General features: G+C 42.1%; 1 long non-coding RNA gene across 5 annotated transcripts in view; it reads left to right on the top strand.

The window, feature by feature from the left end:
• LOC111771392 (uncharacterized) overlaps positions 1-14669 on the top strand; it is a 280695-nt gene that overhangs the window by 233250 nt on the left and 32776 nt on the right. The window contains exon 1 of one of the 5 annotated variants that reach the window (XR_011434326.1): positions 9506-9627. The exons of the other annotated variants lie outside the window; for them this stretch is intronic. This is a non-coding gene — a long non-coding RNA (uncharacterized lncRNA). Of the gene's footprint in view, positions 1-9505; positions 9628-14669 lie in introns of those variants that run through there. 5 annotated transcript variants of the gene reach the window in all.

A 14669-nucleotide genomic window follows, 5' to 3' on the forward strand; every position in this document is an offset into this window, starting at 1 on the left:
ATCCACTGGGAACTGATGGAACAAACGCCTCCTGCCCCTGTTACTTCAGTGGCTGTCCAAAAAGTAAGCTCCTCTCCCTCTGTCTCGCCCATCATTTCATTCCCAAACATGTCTATGCTTTTCCTCTTAATACCCAACTTTTCTCTTTTCCTCTCCATCCCCAACTTTTCTTCCGTGCCCTTTCTTATCCTGTACCTACCTCTCCTATGCCCTCAGCTCCTTCACTGAGCATTCCCTTTACGTCCTTGCCTTAGCTGATGCTTGACTCACCTCAGGACATTGTCTCCCTCAGGTAGAGGTCACTAACTCCCCAACTCCAGGAACTTGGGTAGCGTCCTCCTCATCTTCAAAGCTACTTCCAGGCCGTGAGTCCTCTTTTATGTAAAAATCCTTGCTCTTTAGAGCCTTGGACATCCAACTAAATCCTCATCTCTCCTCATCTTACTCCTTTACCAATTTCTGAGGTCTCTCCCTTATTCTTTGGACGCATCAGGCTTACAGCCTTACTCTCCTCCCCAAGCCTCAACTCCATCATGGGTTGCTTTCCTGTTCACATGGATCAGCCATGCAACATCGTGGCCACTAGAATTTTTGATCTTCTGCCACATCCAATAACTTTCACCTCTCCCCACTTCAGCTCCTCATTCTCACGATCCCACACTCACCAAGACCCTTCTCTGATCACAGTGTCCTACACTTTCAGCCTTCTTAACCCATGAGGTCCACCACTTCTGTTCTTCAGCCTCATCAAGAGATTCAGTACCTCCATTATTCTTCTATCTTTCTGTCCATCAACCTCCTCTCACCTTCACTGCTTTCTCATCCAACTAAGACCCCACTGGACATCACTTCAGTCATTTTCTTTTAATGTTCTTACCTGCCTGTCCTCCCATTTCACCTGCCCAGCTAAATCCTAACCTTAGATCAATCTTCCTGTGGGTCTTCTCACTTCTTACCTCTCACTACTGATGATTCTGGTAAATATTATATAGCCAAATGTATTCATGTCACTCAAATTTTATGATCTCCAACCCTACTCTTGTCTTTTCAGTATTTGCTCTAAATGCTGACCCCTTTTCCTCTGATTCCATGATAAGTCACCCATGCTCCTAACGAGCCGCTTTTTGGGTCTGATATGAGTTCATGTCAGGTTGCTGTGTAGTCTCGAGGACCTGGAGACACTCTAGATCTTTCAGATGACTTTGATACATCTGCTATGGTTTATTATGTTTTATACAATGGAGGGTGGTTTTATGCAATAGATTTGTGGTTTTATACAATAAAGGGTGATTATGTATTTCTCATTTTCGAGTTCACAATGAGTACTTCTCTGTGGTTCTCATCACTACCTATTCCACCATGTGTTGGGAGTATGCTGTGTTGGAACTTACTAATTAGTATTGACATTCATATTCTTACATACCAGTGAATAACTCTAAAATCCCATCTTGGTCACTTCAATAGGCTTTGACTTCCTGCAGAATTCTCTGCTCTTTTCCATTCACTGATTTGAATTTCCTCAAAGTTGCCACTCGATCCTCATGCATCTCTATGGTCCAGTCAGCCCTAGCTCCATCCCAAGGAAAAAGAGAGGTTTTTTTTTAAGGTTTTATTTTTTAGACCAGTTTTAGGTTTATAATAAAATTGAGAGGAAGGTACAGAGATTTTTCCTACATCTCCTGCCCCTACACATGCGTAGCCTCCCCCATTATTCACATCATTCACCAAAATAGTACATATTTTTTTACAAGGATGAACCTACATTGACACATCATAATCACCCAAAGTCCGTAGTTTACCTAGGGTTCACTCTCGGTGTTGTACATTCTATGGGTTTGGACAAGTGTATAATGGGATATATCCATCATTACGATACCGTACAGAGTATTTTCACTGCCCTAAAAATCCTCTGTGTTCTGCCTATCGTCTGTCCTCCAACCCCAAGACTCAGTGCTAATTCTTGTACGAGATTCCATCATGTGATATGTGAATTTCAGCAACTCACTTCTCTTTTTGATGCTCTAATGTCTTCAGGGTGAAATGAAATAGTTGTCACTGCAGCTCAAAATGTTGGTTAAAGTACTCTGACTCTAGGGTAAAATTTAACTGGAAAGCAATTTTTCAATTTTATTTTTAGAGCAAAATTATGCCTCTCATTCATTCTATAGGAATAAATCCTAAAATTTACTTTTTGCATAATTTGGTGTATTATATTCTCTATATTTGAAGCTTAGACATAAAAATTAAGGTTAATGTCTATTGCTGTTTAGGAAGAATTCTTGTACTTAATTCCATAACTAGAGAGTTAGTTCTTCTCCCTTCTATTTACTGAACAAAATACCCACATTCTCTTTTTAAATATCTAGATTAAAATACACATCACTGAATTATAGCTAATGTGCATCTTCTCCGTTATTAACTAATTTAGTGATCAGGATTGATACTTTTTCTCAAACTTCAATTTGCTTGCAACAATTCAAAAATAATAATAATAGGTCCTGTGCCAACCATCATATGTTGCTCCAGCTTCAATGATCACCCCCATTTTGAGTATGCATAAACCGAGAGAAAATGAGAAACCAAGAGATCACACAATAAGTAGTTTGGCTGAGGCTAAACATTACTGCTTATGAGAAGTCAGGTTAAAAATACCCAAACACAATTTCCAACACGTTTCGAACACCTACGTTCCCTCCTTTATGCCTACCAAGCACAGTCCATCCTTCAGGTCCCACTGAATTGACCAACTCTACCAGGTCATGCAGATATTTCCCAGCTGAAGATGACCTTTAGGGGTTGGGTTGGGTCAGTTAGCAAAGAAGAGGTGAGGTCATGGTTGATCTGCCCGTGGTGTGTGGAATGAACTGCCCGGAGAGGCACATGTGCTGTGAACAGTAGGAAAATTCTGAGGGGGACCCATCTCATGAAGGGTGACAGGAACTGACAAACATGCCGGATGGACTGATAGGCATGGAAGCTTAGGTCATCTCACCAGAAAAGAGGAAGTTAGGATGATGCATAAGCACAAGACCCTGACTTGAAAGTATATTATTGCTTAACAAGGAAATTTGGAAAAGACACACCATCCTATTTAATGTTATTTGTTTTGAAGCACAAAAAAACCATTCAAATAAACATGTATTCACTTAATCAAATGACTTAGAGTTATGTAACAATGCATGGTATGCAACAGAATGCAAGCAGACGCAGCATTTCTCCTTGAAACAAAACACTCTTTATTTTAATGCTGCAGTTTTTCAACAACGTTGGGGATCTTAATTAGACCTCAGAGTCCCTCATGGAAGGACTGCAATGCATCACGATCTGCTTCTAAACTCCTGTGTCTCGAATCCCTTACCTTGCTGCTAGAGTTATTTTTCTAAAACATAGGTCAGTTTCAGTAACTTTCCTCCTTGAAAACCTGCAACGGCTTCCCACTGCCTGGGGAGTCCACTTCTAGCACAGCGTTCCAAACTCTCCATAATGTCACACCTTTCTGCCTCCCCTGGCGCTTCACCCAGAGCTTCTCTGGATTCATCGTTTACCTCCCTCCAAAGCTTTGCTCCGGCTCTTCCCGCAGCTGGCTTTGTCCTTCCCATTGCTCTGTATCTTAAGAACCTCTGATCCTCCCTCTACTACACCCGCTCCATGAATCCTCTCTTAATACTCCAACTGAAGTGCGCTGTTCCTCCAAGGACCTCCCGAGCTCCGTCACACTCCTGCAGCTGCTGCGCACCACCTTGTGTGATCGCTGTTTGAACTCTTCTGTGATCTCCAATGAGCTGTACTATGATCAGTGTGCTTGACACTTTCTTGAACCTTCTATGGCAGTGGTTCTTGAACTTCAGCAAGCACCAGAATTACCTGGAGGGCTAGTTAAAACATAGATTGCTGGGCCCCACTCCAGAGATTTGATTTAGCAGGTCTGGGGTAAGACCCAAGAATTTACATTTCTAATAAGTTTCTAGTTGCTGCTGCGGCTGGTAGGGAAACCCCTGTGCTTATAAGGACTGGCATAATGCTTTACACATAGTAGGCTCGACAGATGCTTACTGGACAATTGGGTAAGTGATGTGGCCACACTTACTGATTGAAACTTTAGAAAGTGTTTTATTAAGACATTTACAGGTCTAAGTGTCCAAGAATATAAATGTAATGGTTTTCATTTAAGAATATGCAGGCGCGTGGAGTTTATATAATCTCTAAAGGCTGATAAATTTACATGTATGTGTCTTCCACGCAGTTCTGATATGTACTAGGACCCTTGCAAGTGGGTGACAGAGCGCACGGTGAATGAAGATCTATCCATAGTGAACTGAAAGGAAAGGAAACTAAAAGTTTTCCTCAAAGACTCGAGACAATTTCTGTAGTTCCCACGGAACCCAGGGAAATGGGAGGGCAGGAAGGTCACATCGCAAGGACGTGGCAGAACCAACTGGAGCTCTGTCTGCCTTTAGTCTCAATGCTCATCCGCGACTCTTCCGACTCCTCCTCAGAAGCAGTAGCATCTTCTGTGGAACTAAATATCAGGAACTAAGAAAATACTAAGTTCAAGCCCAAGACAACAACCAAAACGTCTCAATTTATTTTAAGTGAGTCGTAATGACTAGGTGGCAAATACATGACACCATGCAAGCGCTGTCTGTCCTGCGGGAGTCCCTGAACGCCTCTCATTTCATGCTTCCTAAGCCGTGACATCAAAAGCTGGCCCTCTGCCTGTGATCCGCCCAGACCTAAGTCTCAGTGGCAGCAACTTTTGTGTTTTCTCCTGGAGGAAATGGGAAACATTACAGCTGCTGCCATCCAGAGGTCAGAACGAGTCAATGAAACTGATGAATTAGCAGAGAATTAATCCACACCAGGACGTCCAAAGTAAGGTTTTAGGAGAGAATGATGAATTTCTAAACCTGTTGTGTCTGCTCTCAGAGATAAAAACGAAATACATCTATAGCCTCCGCTGTGACAGTCAAATGGGCTACTCCTGGGCCAGGCAGCCTTCTAGAGTAGAGGTAGTGTGGGAAGGAGGCAGTGCAGGGTGGAGGCAGTGTGGGGAAGAGGCAGTGCAGGGTGGAGGCAGTGCAGGGAAGAGGCAGTGTCGGGTAGAGGCAGTCCAAGGAGGAGGCAGTTCAGGGCGCAGAGCAAGGGTGGAGGCAGTGCAGGGAGGAGGCAGTGTAGGGTGGAGGCAGTGCAACGGGGAGGCAGTGCAGGGAAGAAACAGTGCAGGGAGGAGGAAGTGCAGGGAGGAGGCAGTGCAGGGTGGAGGCAGTGCAGGGAGGAGGCAGTGCAGGGTGGAGGCAGTGCAACGGGGAGGCAGTGCAGGGAAGAAACAGTGCAGGGAGGAGGAAGTGCAGGGAGGAGGCAGTGCAGGGTGGAGGCAGTGCAAGGAGGAGGCAGTACAGGGTAGAGTGTGAGAGTGGAGGCAGTGCAGGGAGAAGGCAGTGTAGGGAGGAGGCAGTGCAAGGAGGAGGCAGTACAGGGTAGAGTGCGAGGGTGGAGGCAGTGCAGGGAGGAGGCAGTGCAGAGGGGAGGCAGTGCAGGGAGGAGGCAGTGTAGGGTGGAGGCAGTGTAGGGAGGAGGCAGTGTAGGGTGGAGGCAGTGCAGGGGGGAGGCAGTGCAGGGAGGAGGCAGTGTAGGGTGTAGGCAGTGTAGGGAGGAGGCAGTGCAAGATGGAGGTAGTGCAGGAAGGAGGCAGTGCAAAATGGAGGAAGCGTAGCATAGACTTTTGTCCCTGGACCAGGTGCATCTGAGTCATCTAGGAAAATGTTTGAAATGCAAGTTCTTCAGCTCTTCTGGGACAACATACTCAACCATGTTGGGTGTAGTTCCAGAAATCTGTATTGTACAAGACCCCAGGTGATTAGGAGTCAGGCTAAAGTTTAAGAACCACTGCTAGTGTTTAGTCATCACTAAATTAGGCAATCCCCCAGACTTCAATTCTTTTTTCAATGACTATCACCAATTCATAGACAAGTAGTGCTTAGAGCAAAATTTTGTAGATATTCCCAGGTGCCTTTTGACATTGAAGTGTCTTAATTTTTGTTAAGATTTTAGAAGAATGCAAAAGCTTGGGTTTTTTATGTTTTTGCTATTATTTTAAAATTTCATTTTGTATTGAATGTATATTTGAGATAAACATTTAAATCACAGTCTGGAAAAAGGCTTTGCTATAGGAGTTTAGAGTTGAAAGCTCACTTGAAATATCATCAGATCTAATCTTTAATTAGAGTTGAGAAAAGAAGCCTAGATTTACGTGACCCCCTGGGATCCCAGAGTGCTGTTCCGTCTGTTGCCTACATTCTGTCTTCCATGAGACATCCCGCTTTCACTGGGTTTGTGCATGACAAAGGGAAGGATAAATATCATAATCAGAAGAAGAAGAAGAAAACAAAGTAAATAGTCTTTCATTTACCTTGGTCATCATTTACCTTACCTTATAAAACAACACCTAGGTATAATATCTTCACACAGTAATCTAGAATATCTGTCTTTAAGTCTCTTTAAGTTTATTTTTTTAATTCAATTTTATAAATATTTTGAGGTCATGAACTATCCTTTAAGACTCTAAGATTTAAGAATCCTATTCTTGAAATATTATCCTTACCCGATATACACACACATACACACATGTCCCATGATTCTGTATCCAGTGGCAGAATTTTCCCTTGAAACCTCAGGTGTCCATTGGAGCCCAAGTAAGAATTTCTGCTTTCAGAAGCCTCCCTTTAACACCAGGGATGATGAGACATCCTTCCCAAATTATCCTTTTCAGCTAAAGACTTTCTTTAGGAAACTTTTTTGCTCCTCCATGAGTCCCACATAGATAATTGCCACCCTGTTTTCCTCACCTTCGCCTCCAATGCCCCAAACTCACCCCTGCATTTGCAAGTGGCCGGCAGCCAGGTCGATGAGGCAGATGCTCCAGATTGCCCTCCACAGACATTCTACCTCCTTCTCCACCAGGACCCCAGCCCTGCCACACTGCACCGGCACTGTCGGTACTACTGCAGAGTGGGGCAAGGTCTGGAGGCAGTTTTAATATGCCTTGTTGTACCCAAGATAAGCAGAACACACCACTCCCTGCTGTGTGCTGGACCTACAGATGCAGTAGAAATTTTATGCACATTTGGGAAGCTTGCTTATTTTAGGATTTTGTTCAGAAATGAGTCACTTGAGCTTCTCTTTCTCGCTCACTTTCTCCTTTGTGGCTCTCCCAGAATAATAAAATTCCCAACTAGCAGCCACAGAGAGCAGATTAGTTCAAAATTTGTTCTAGTAAAGAAGCTCATGGAGTGAAAGCGCCAAGGGACATGTCACAACAGATTTACAGTTTGCACAATAAATAGAGAGCTGAAGAAGCCCCAAGGGAGGGTTTGAGGTGAGCGCAGAGGATGCCCTGGAGTGGTGAGAATGAGGGGGCCACAGAGTCCGCAGACGCTGAGAAGGCAGTTACAGCGCGGACAATCTCTATGTATACAGACGTTGGAGGACAGACATCATGCTGCTAGCAGGTCCCAGGTAAAAAAGTGAAGATGTTACTTAGGTCAAGTTACTCTAGAATCCGTTAGCATAGGTTGGTTGATTGGCCACATAAACTGCCAAGCAAAATTAAAATGATTTATCATGGGTCCAGATATTTGAACTGGAGCGGGTTAAGCAGTTAAATGGAGGGGCAAGCGGACTCTGGGGCTTTGCTGGGAGAAGCACATCATGGGGATCACGCTAGTGGATAGTGTAGATGGCAGCAGCCGGAGGCCGCAGGAGGTCCCAGGAGTGAGTAGAACTCTACAAATCATGTCAATTAATTTTTGCTCACTATGCTTCTCAATTTTCTGGGGAAAAAAAATTCAAGAAGAAAGGGCGATTGCTAGTTAGGTTGAAAAAAAAAATCTGGTCCTATTTGAAATCCTTTTGTGAAATGCTCAGAATGACCTGGCAGATAATGAGTGACTATGTAAAATACAGTTAATTGTTTGAAATACGAATATTATTTTAAAATCTCATTTAATGCTAATAGATCATTTTTCACGAGGGCCTCCTTTTCAATTGAACCATTGTCTAGAAAAATGTCACAGATTTCATAGTCGATAAGCTGTAATACATATGTTTGGAGTAGCGATGAACAGCTAATGGGTTCATTATTCACGACAATTGTACACGCACTGTTTTCGTCGTCATCATCCTCTATAGACGTTAGCTAATTTATCCGCGGTAGGGCTCCTGAGCAGTGCAGTGTTGTTTCTGTTGTTGGGCAGACAGAGGAATTAATGCAAGGTGAAAGGCCTTGATTCTCCAAGGTTCTATTTCTGACCACTGATCCCGCTGAAATATCAAAGACAAACTGTTGACAGTGAGCCAACAGAAAGGCAAAACGTTTGCCAGTTTGATTGGAAAGTGTTGCTGGTGTTTACTTACCCAGAAGCCTTAAACGAAGCAGGGATCTGGAAACAACGAAGAGCCCCACATGCATTTCCACTTTACTGCTCCAGCTACAACGCCAGACTCTCCGCCACCTGTGGATAGCACCAGGGAGCTCCCCATATCCTTCCCTCCAGGGAGACAAAGCCAACTTTGCTTTTCTTAGAGCTCGCTCTTCTCCTTCTACCCAGATCATAAGGGGACCTCCTCAAAGTGAGCATTTTCACCATCAGGCCGGTTTGCAATTCTCTCTCTCTCCAGCAAACAATCTTTAGTCGCTTGTCCCTGTGACCCCGCATGTGAATCTTTTTTGCTCAAATGCATTCATGACTATGGAAGAAGAGCTGGCCAGCTTCCTAGCTTCCTAGAAGCAGCAACACGTCACTGCCTTTTCTTCGTGATCGTTTTTTGCACATTTTTATTTGGTTTGCCTAAAAGTGATACAGATGAAATTAACCAGAAGTTAATCTTAGAGGATCTGGTAGCGCCACAGATAGCCTATTAAGATTGCGGAACTCTTGATCCCGCAAGGGCCCAAATCTTTCTTTTGGAGTTTTCCTGTGTTGGCTAATTCAGCTTCAGAGTAAAGAGTCTTGAGTAGGCTGTGGAGGTTTGTACGGTTCCGGCACTTACTAATTATATAAATTTGGAAACTTGGGCAAATCGTTTTGTTTCTTTAAATTTTAGTTTCATCATCTATAAAATAGAAGTAATCCAAGTGAAGTACTTAATAATGTCTACCTGATATCAAGCATTAAAAAATTGTGACTACTATCTATCATTTCATAGCAATCATAATTTGATAAGAATGTATAAATGCATAAAGGAAATGTATAAAAAGAAATTGGATCTTTTTATCAGGATAACAGATTCCTTTGAATTTTTTGGAAAATGTTCATAATTTGTTTTATTTGCTACTCCTAGAAAGAAAATATAACCTTCCTTAAGTACAAACAACTGGCTTGCCTAAGATTTCCTAGAACCATTTGAATTTTGTGACCAAAAGCAAACTAGCTTTATGCTACGTCTGCTTATTCTTATTTCCTTTTCTGAAATTCCCCTTCAAAAACCACTGACACTTCCTTATATTGTCCCTCCAATCTTTCAAGCCATCCCCGTGGCTGACCCTGGACTTTGTCACCATGCCCTTTCTGCCATTTCCTTACAATCCACATAATTTCTGGAAGCTGGGTGAAGATAAAAATGGAGCAGGTCTGTCCACAAGAGATTATAACAACGATTGTGGTGGAGAGGGCACCGAGGGGAGAAATAGTTCATCTGGATCCTGGCAGAGGAGAGAAGGTCTTCAAAAGATGAGTGCCCTGTATTTAGCTTAATTTTCTTTGGCTTTTCTTCTTAGGAACAATTCTGGTCTGAATTATTTCTCTTGAGATGGTGTCAACAGAGAGGCACAGCGGTTGCGAAACTTTTATTAACTCTGGCACAGTCCCGTCCACAGGACAGAAAACTTTTTCAAAGCTGGGAAGCAGTTGGTGGTTGGAAAAAATAGAGTTGTGAGCAGTGGGAGGAGAGAGGAGCGGGCGGGGGTATCGACGGGCCTCAGGAAGCTAAGTGGAGGCATCTCAAAGTGTCCTCTTTCAGGGCAGCACTGGCAGAGCCCGGGACCTTGGGCTCAACATAAGGGTTGGGAAGTGATGAATGTTCTCCATAAAAATATATGAGGAAGTTAATGTTTTTGTTCATAAAAGAAAGAATACAGAGAAGCTGAGGTGGGCGAGGCTGGGAACTTGAGGGCAAGACAAATGACTTTTAAGAATAGAAATGTCTAGTATTCAATTCTAGATTTTTGGTGAAGATGCAAAGCAAATCTTTTCCTTTCCTTTCACATCTCTACAAAACTTTAGTAAAGTCTGCGACCCACACAGGGGCTCTTTTATGTCTAGAAATCAAGGGAAAGACCTGAGGTCAGTGTGTGAGTTAGTGTGGAACAGGAAACACTGATTCATCAAGGCCAAGAAGCTGGAACCTGAAGAATCCATGAGAACCAAAGTTCCAGAGGAAGTCACAAGAATCTTAAGAAAGGCAATGGATTTTCTCTGGGTTGTTGTTTAGAGACTGAGATCAATCTTATAATAATCTCAATGGGGCAGCATGACCCCAGAGGGCAGCTGATGGTGAGTCCAAGGCCCTGACTGGATTTGAAGCCTGCCTCAGCCATATTCTAGCTAGTTAATATGAAGAAGGTACAACTTGGCTTCTTCATCAGTAAAGCGGGAATAATATTTTTGTAATAATTGATTCGGGGTTACCAATGGATGCTAAAGTAGTTAGGTGAAGCATTGTTGAAGAAACAGAAATTCTAAAAGTAGCACCCCGCATATTACTTTTGAATTATAAGGGAAAATGTGTCTTTCCAATTGAGAAATGGCAAGTGATCGTGTAACTGAGACATATACGAGAGATCAAACTGAATGTCACCAATAATAAGAGTGATAATGGTACAAAGGTTTTATGGAAGACCATCCTTGGTTTGGGGAGATCCATGCTGAAATATTTAGAGGTAAAGTGTCATGATGTCTACACCTTACTTTAAAATTCACCATATATATGCCATATGTATATATATATATATACATACACATACATGTTACATAATGTGCATATATGTGTGTGTATCTCTCTATGTGCAGTCTCATAAATGCATGAGAGACATATATATGTATATGTGTGATATACACACACATATATATGTCTCTCTTTCTCACTTTTTCTCTCTCTAGATATCTTTCCCTATCTCTCTTTCTATATAAATCTATTATACATGTTATATAGATAAAGATATTTATAGAGAGTGTACAAATGGGGCAAAATATTAGCAATCAGTGAATATAAGTGAAGAGTATATGAGTTTTTATGCTACTACTCTTCCAGATTTTTCAAAATAAAATGTTTACTGTGTAAATAATTCAAAGTACTATACCCAGCACCGTGGCAGCTGCCACATCTATGCTCGTTTTGTGTTGATGACCTTTTCCTCTACTAGGCTTGTTCACTTTTCCTCAATCATGATAGGCCCTCATTATGGTTATTTAAATATACCTTGGGTCTAGTTACATTGCCCTAAGAAAAAAGTAGTTTCTGAAAAGACATAAAGCACAAAAAGGGCAGAGTGTGGTAAAAATGCCAGGAGTGGCAGTAATTGGCTGCTCCACAAGGTTGTTCTGTTCTCCAAAAGGGACATCCCATGGTGTTGCATGTTAAATATTTTACAGAATTAAGAGGAAGAAATCAGTAGTTTGAAAAAAAAAAACAATATCCAGAATATTAACCTTTCTCAATCAATACCAAAATAGAGCAAATGTTTTATCTGAGTGCTGATTTAGTAACGCAAAATCAAGATTATTTTTTCTTAGCGCTTTTCTCCCCAAGGTAATAGGTTTTAGCACCTGTGGAAATGATGAACATTTATTTGGAAGTTGCCTGAGGGGTCTGAATTGTGTGCACAGTTAATTATACACCATTAAAGATATTTCTGCCAAACCAGCTGCTCAACTTAACTAGTGGCCAGTGTGTGTCTTGATTTTTAGGATGAAGACTCCAGAATTCCAGGATATTTTTTTCTTTTGCTGTGCCTACTTCATATCCTTAAAGCTGGAATGGATATAGGAAAGAGACAAGAGGAATATACTCAGTCTCGGTCCCCTTTGGGTCATGATTCTCTTGAATTCCACTTCTGTTGGTGACTTTGTAAATGAATCCTTTTCTTAATTCTATTAATCCTCAAAGCTCTCCTGGTGGAGAGAAGGGAAAAGCAAATTATTTATCAAACCAACTTGTGAGGTGAGAAAACAGGGGGACTTATGGGGAAATTATTTTCTAAACCATGCAATAGAAACTCATCTGGCTTTCTTTTACCCCATGTATATGAAGGATTATGTGAAACATAGGAAGATGTGAGGAAGGAAAGAGTTTAGGACATAGTTTCTGGTAACTAAATAATAGTATTAACAACAACAGCAATATAAGATAGCGTATGTATGTGAAATTGCTATGCAAACTGCAAACTTCTGCCCAAATGCAAGTTACTATTATTTTATTCATCAAAGTTATCATTATCATCATCATCATCATTTTCATTGTCGTCTATGTTATAATGGTGGAGTTCTCGGGAATTGTGAAGGAAGAAGAAAAATGATTTACTGTTTGGAAAAACTAATTATAAGCAAGTTTTGAGTGAAAGCTGACATACTGAAGGTTTTTAAAGACATAGTTGGGCAGGGAGCCAGGCTGGTGTATTCAAATGGAAGATGCAGTAGGAGTGATGGGGTGTGAGAGGGAGGATGGCACCTGAAACTCTCTGATGGCAGCAGAATGGGACAGTAATAGGAATTTGGCAGTCAGGGTGGGAAGAAAATGTGGGAGGATGGGAGGTCCAGTAGCTGGAAGACAATAAAGCCCATAGTCTTAGATTTTAATGGAATTCAGGAAGCCGTAAAGAGCAACTAGGATTCTAAGAAAAGAAATATCATGACAAAGTGATGCTTGGGAAGATAAAGTCTTCTCAAGATTTTCAATAGATTGTGGACAATCAAAAACAGAAGAGGAAGGAGGTTTTTAAGATAGAGCAGATTCAGGGAAATAAAGATCTTGCTTTGATCAGCAATGCTAAGACTGAGACAATGGATGTCTTGAGAGCACAGCTGGGCATATGCTCAAGAAGTAAAGCTTTGTTAGACATTATGTGTGTGGGAACAAAAGAAAGCTAAAAGAAGGCTTTGGATCTAAAGTCAGAAAAGACTCTGAGAGCCTGGAAAGAAAGACAGAACTATGTGAGACTCATATATGTTGGATGAGACTGGAAACCAGATTAACATTAAAAACCGATGCTTTTAGGATTTTGTCACTCCCAGTCATCATCGGAAAACTGCTGATCACTGGCTTCTGCTCTCTAGTTCTCGTTCTCCCAAGTTGCTCTGAAAGAACCTTCTGTCCATCAGAGCTGCAGGGCCCCCAGTGACCTGCTTGCAGGCTCCCTTTTTGGTGTGGGGACAAAGGCAGTGTCAGGGCAGGGACTGTCAGGTGGCTGAGGCATGCGTTTTAGGTCCTACTGTTGTTTAGTTTCAGAGCACTTCAAATAACAAGTGATTTTAAAAATGCCTCATTGATGTAACCTCTGTATTACTGGCTCTTGCCCTCTCCTTGCAAAGAAAGAATTGAGTCCCCTGCAAGGTTCTGTCTCAACTCATATGTGCTGTGTGGCACAGCCATGTGCATTTGTACACAGGGAGGATGCGTGGGATGCTGTAACTATCTGGAACTGCCGTCCCTCTGTGGGGCTCCCATTCTCAACACAGCTTCCCATAGTTTTCTCTCCTGGCTGCACAATGTTGTGGGAAGAAAGAAATTTTAGAGTCCTTTTAAAAAATTTATCTTTTTAGTATATTCTGCTGGCAGGTTACCTAAACAGGACTCCTTATACCATCATATCATAAATTCATCATGAAAGTCATTTAGTGTTTTACATCAGTCCAAAGGCCCGGACTGGAGGACAAATCTGGACAACATACAACACCCACTGTAATTATATAGACTCTTTGTAAATAGAAAGATGCTGTATTTATTTAGCAATGCTTATATAGTTCTTGCTATGCGCCATGCCCTGTTCTAAGTGCTTTATTTAATTCTTTTAACAGCCCTATGAGGTTGATATAACTATTATGATCCTCCTTTTGATTTTCAGATGTGGAAACTGAGGCACAGAGAAACCAGGTAACTTGCTCTAGGTTATAGAGCTGCTAAGTGGGGAAGCTGGGAGTCAATTCCAAATTCTCAGATGCCAGATTTCTGGGTTCTTAACCCCTATGCTAGACTGTCTTTCTAAGTGAAGATGGAGATACGCGTACCTCCAGGTCACACTATTTATAAGCAGATTAAATCCTGCAATTTGTAAACTTGGAAAGAAGCTTCTTATATTGAAAGACAGCAAGCCCTTTCTGCTGTCTCCATCTTCCCGTGTTAGCCCACTTTCACATTTTCTCTGGCCATGGATGAGGGGGAGCTGAGGCATTATGGATATTTTTACAAAATAGAAATGGCCATGCTCCAAAACCCTTAGCCTCCTCACCTCATAGGAACCCCCGGGATCCTTGGCCTCTTGTGGATGCAAAGAAGAGAGACTCAAGATCTGAAGGGTCTGGATGAGGGGTCATCATCCTGTATGTTCTCCCTGTCACGTTGTCTTTGCTTCCATTGCTGTCACATGACCAGTCTTCAAATTCCAAAGTTAGCTGGTA

This window comes from Equus caballus, chromosome 31 (genome assembly GCF_041296265.1).
Source record: "Equus caballus isolate H_3958 breed thoroughbred chromosome 31, TB-T2T, whole genome shotgun sequence".
Taxonomy (NCBI): Eukaryota; Metazoa; Chordata; class Mammalia; order Perissodactyla; family Equidae; genus Equus; species Equus caballus.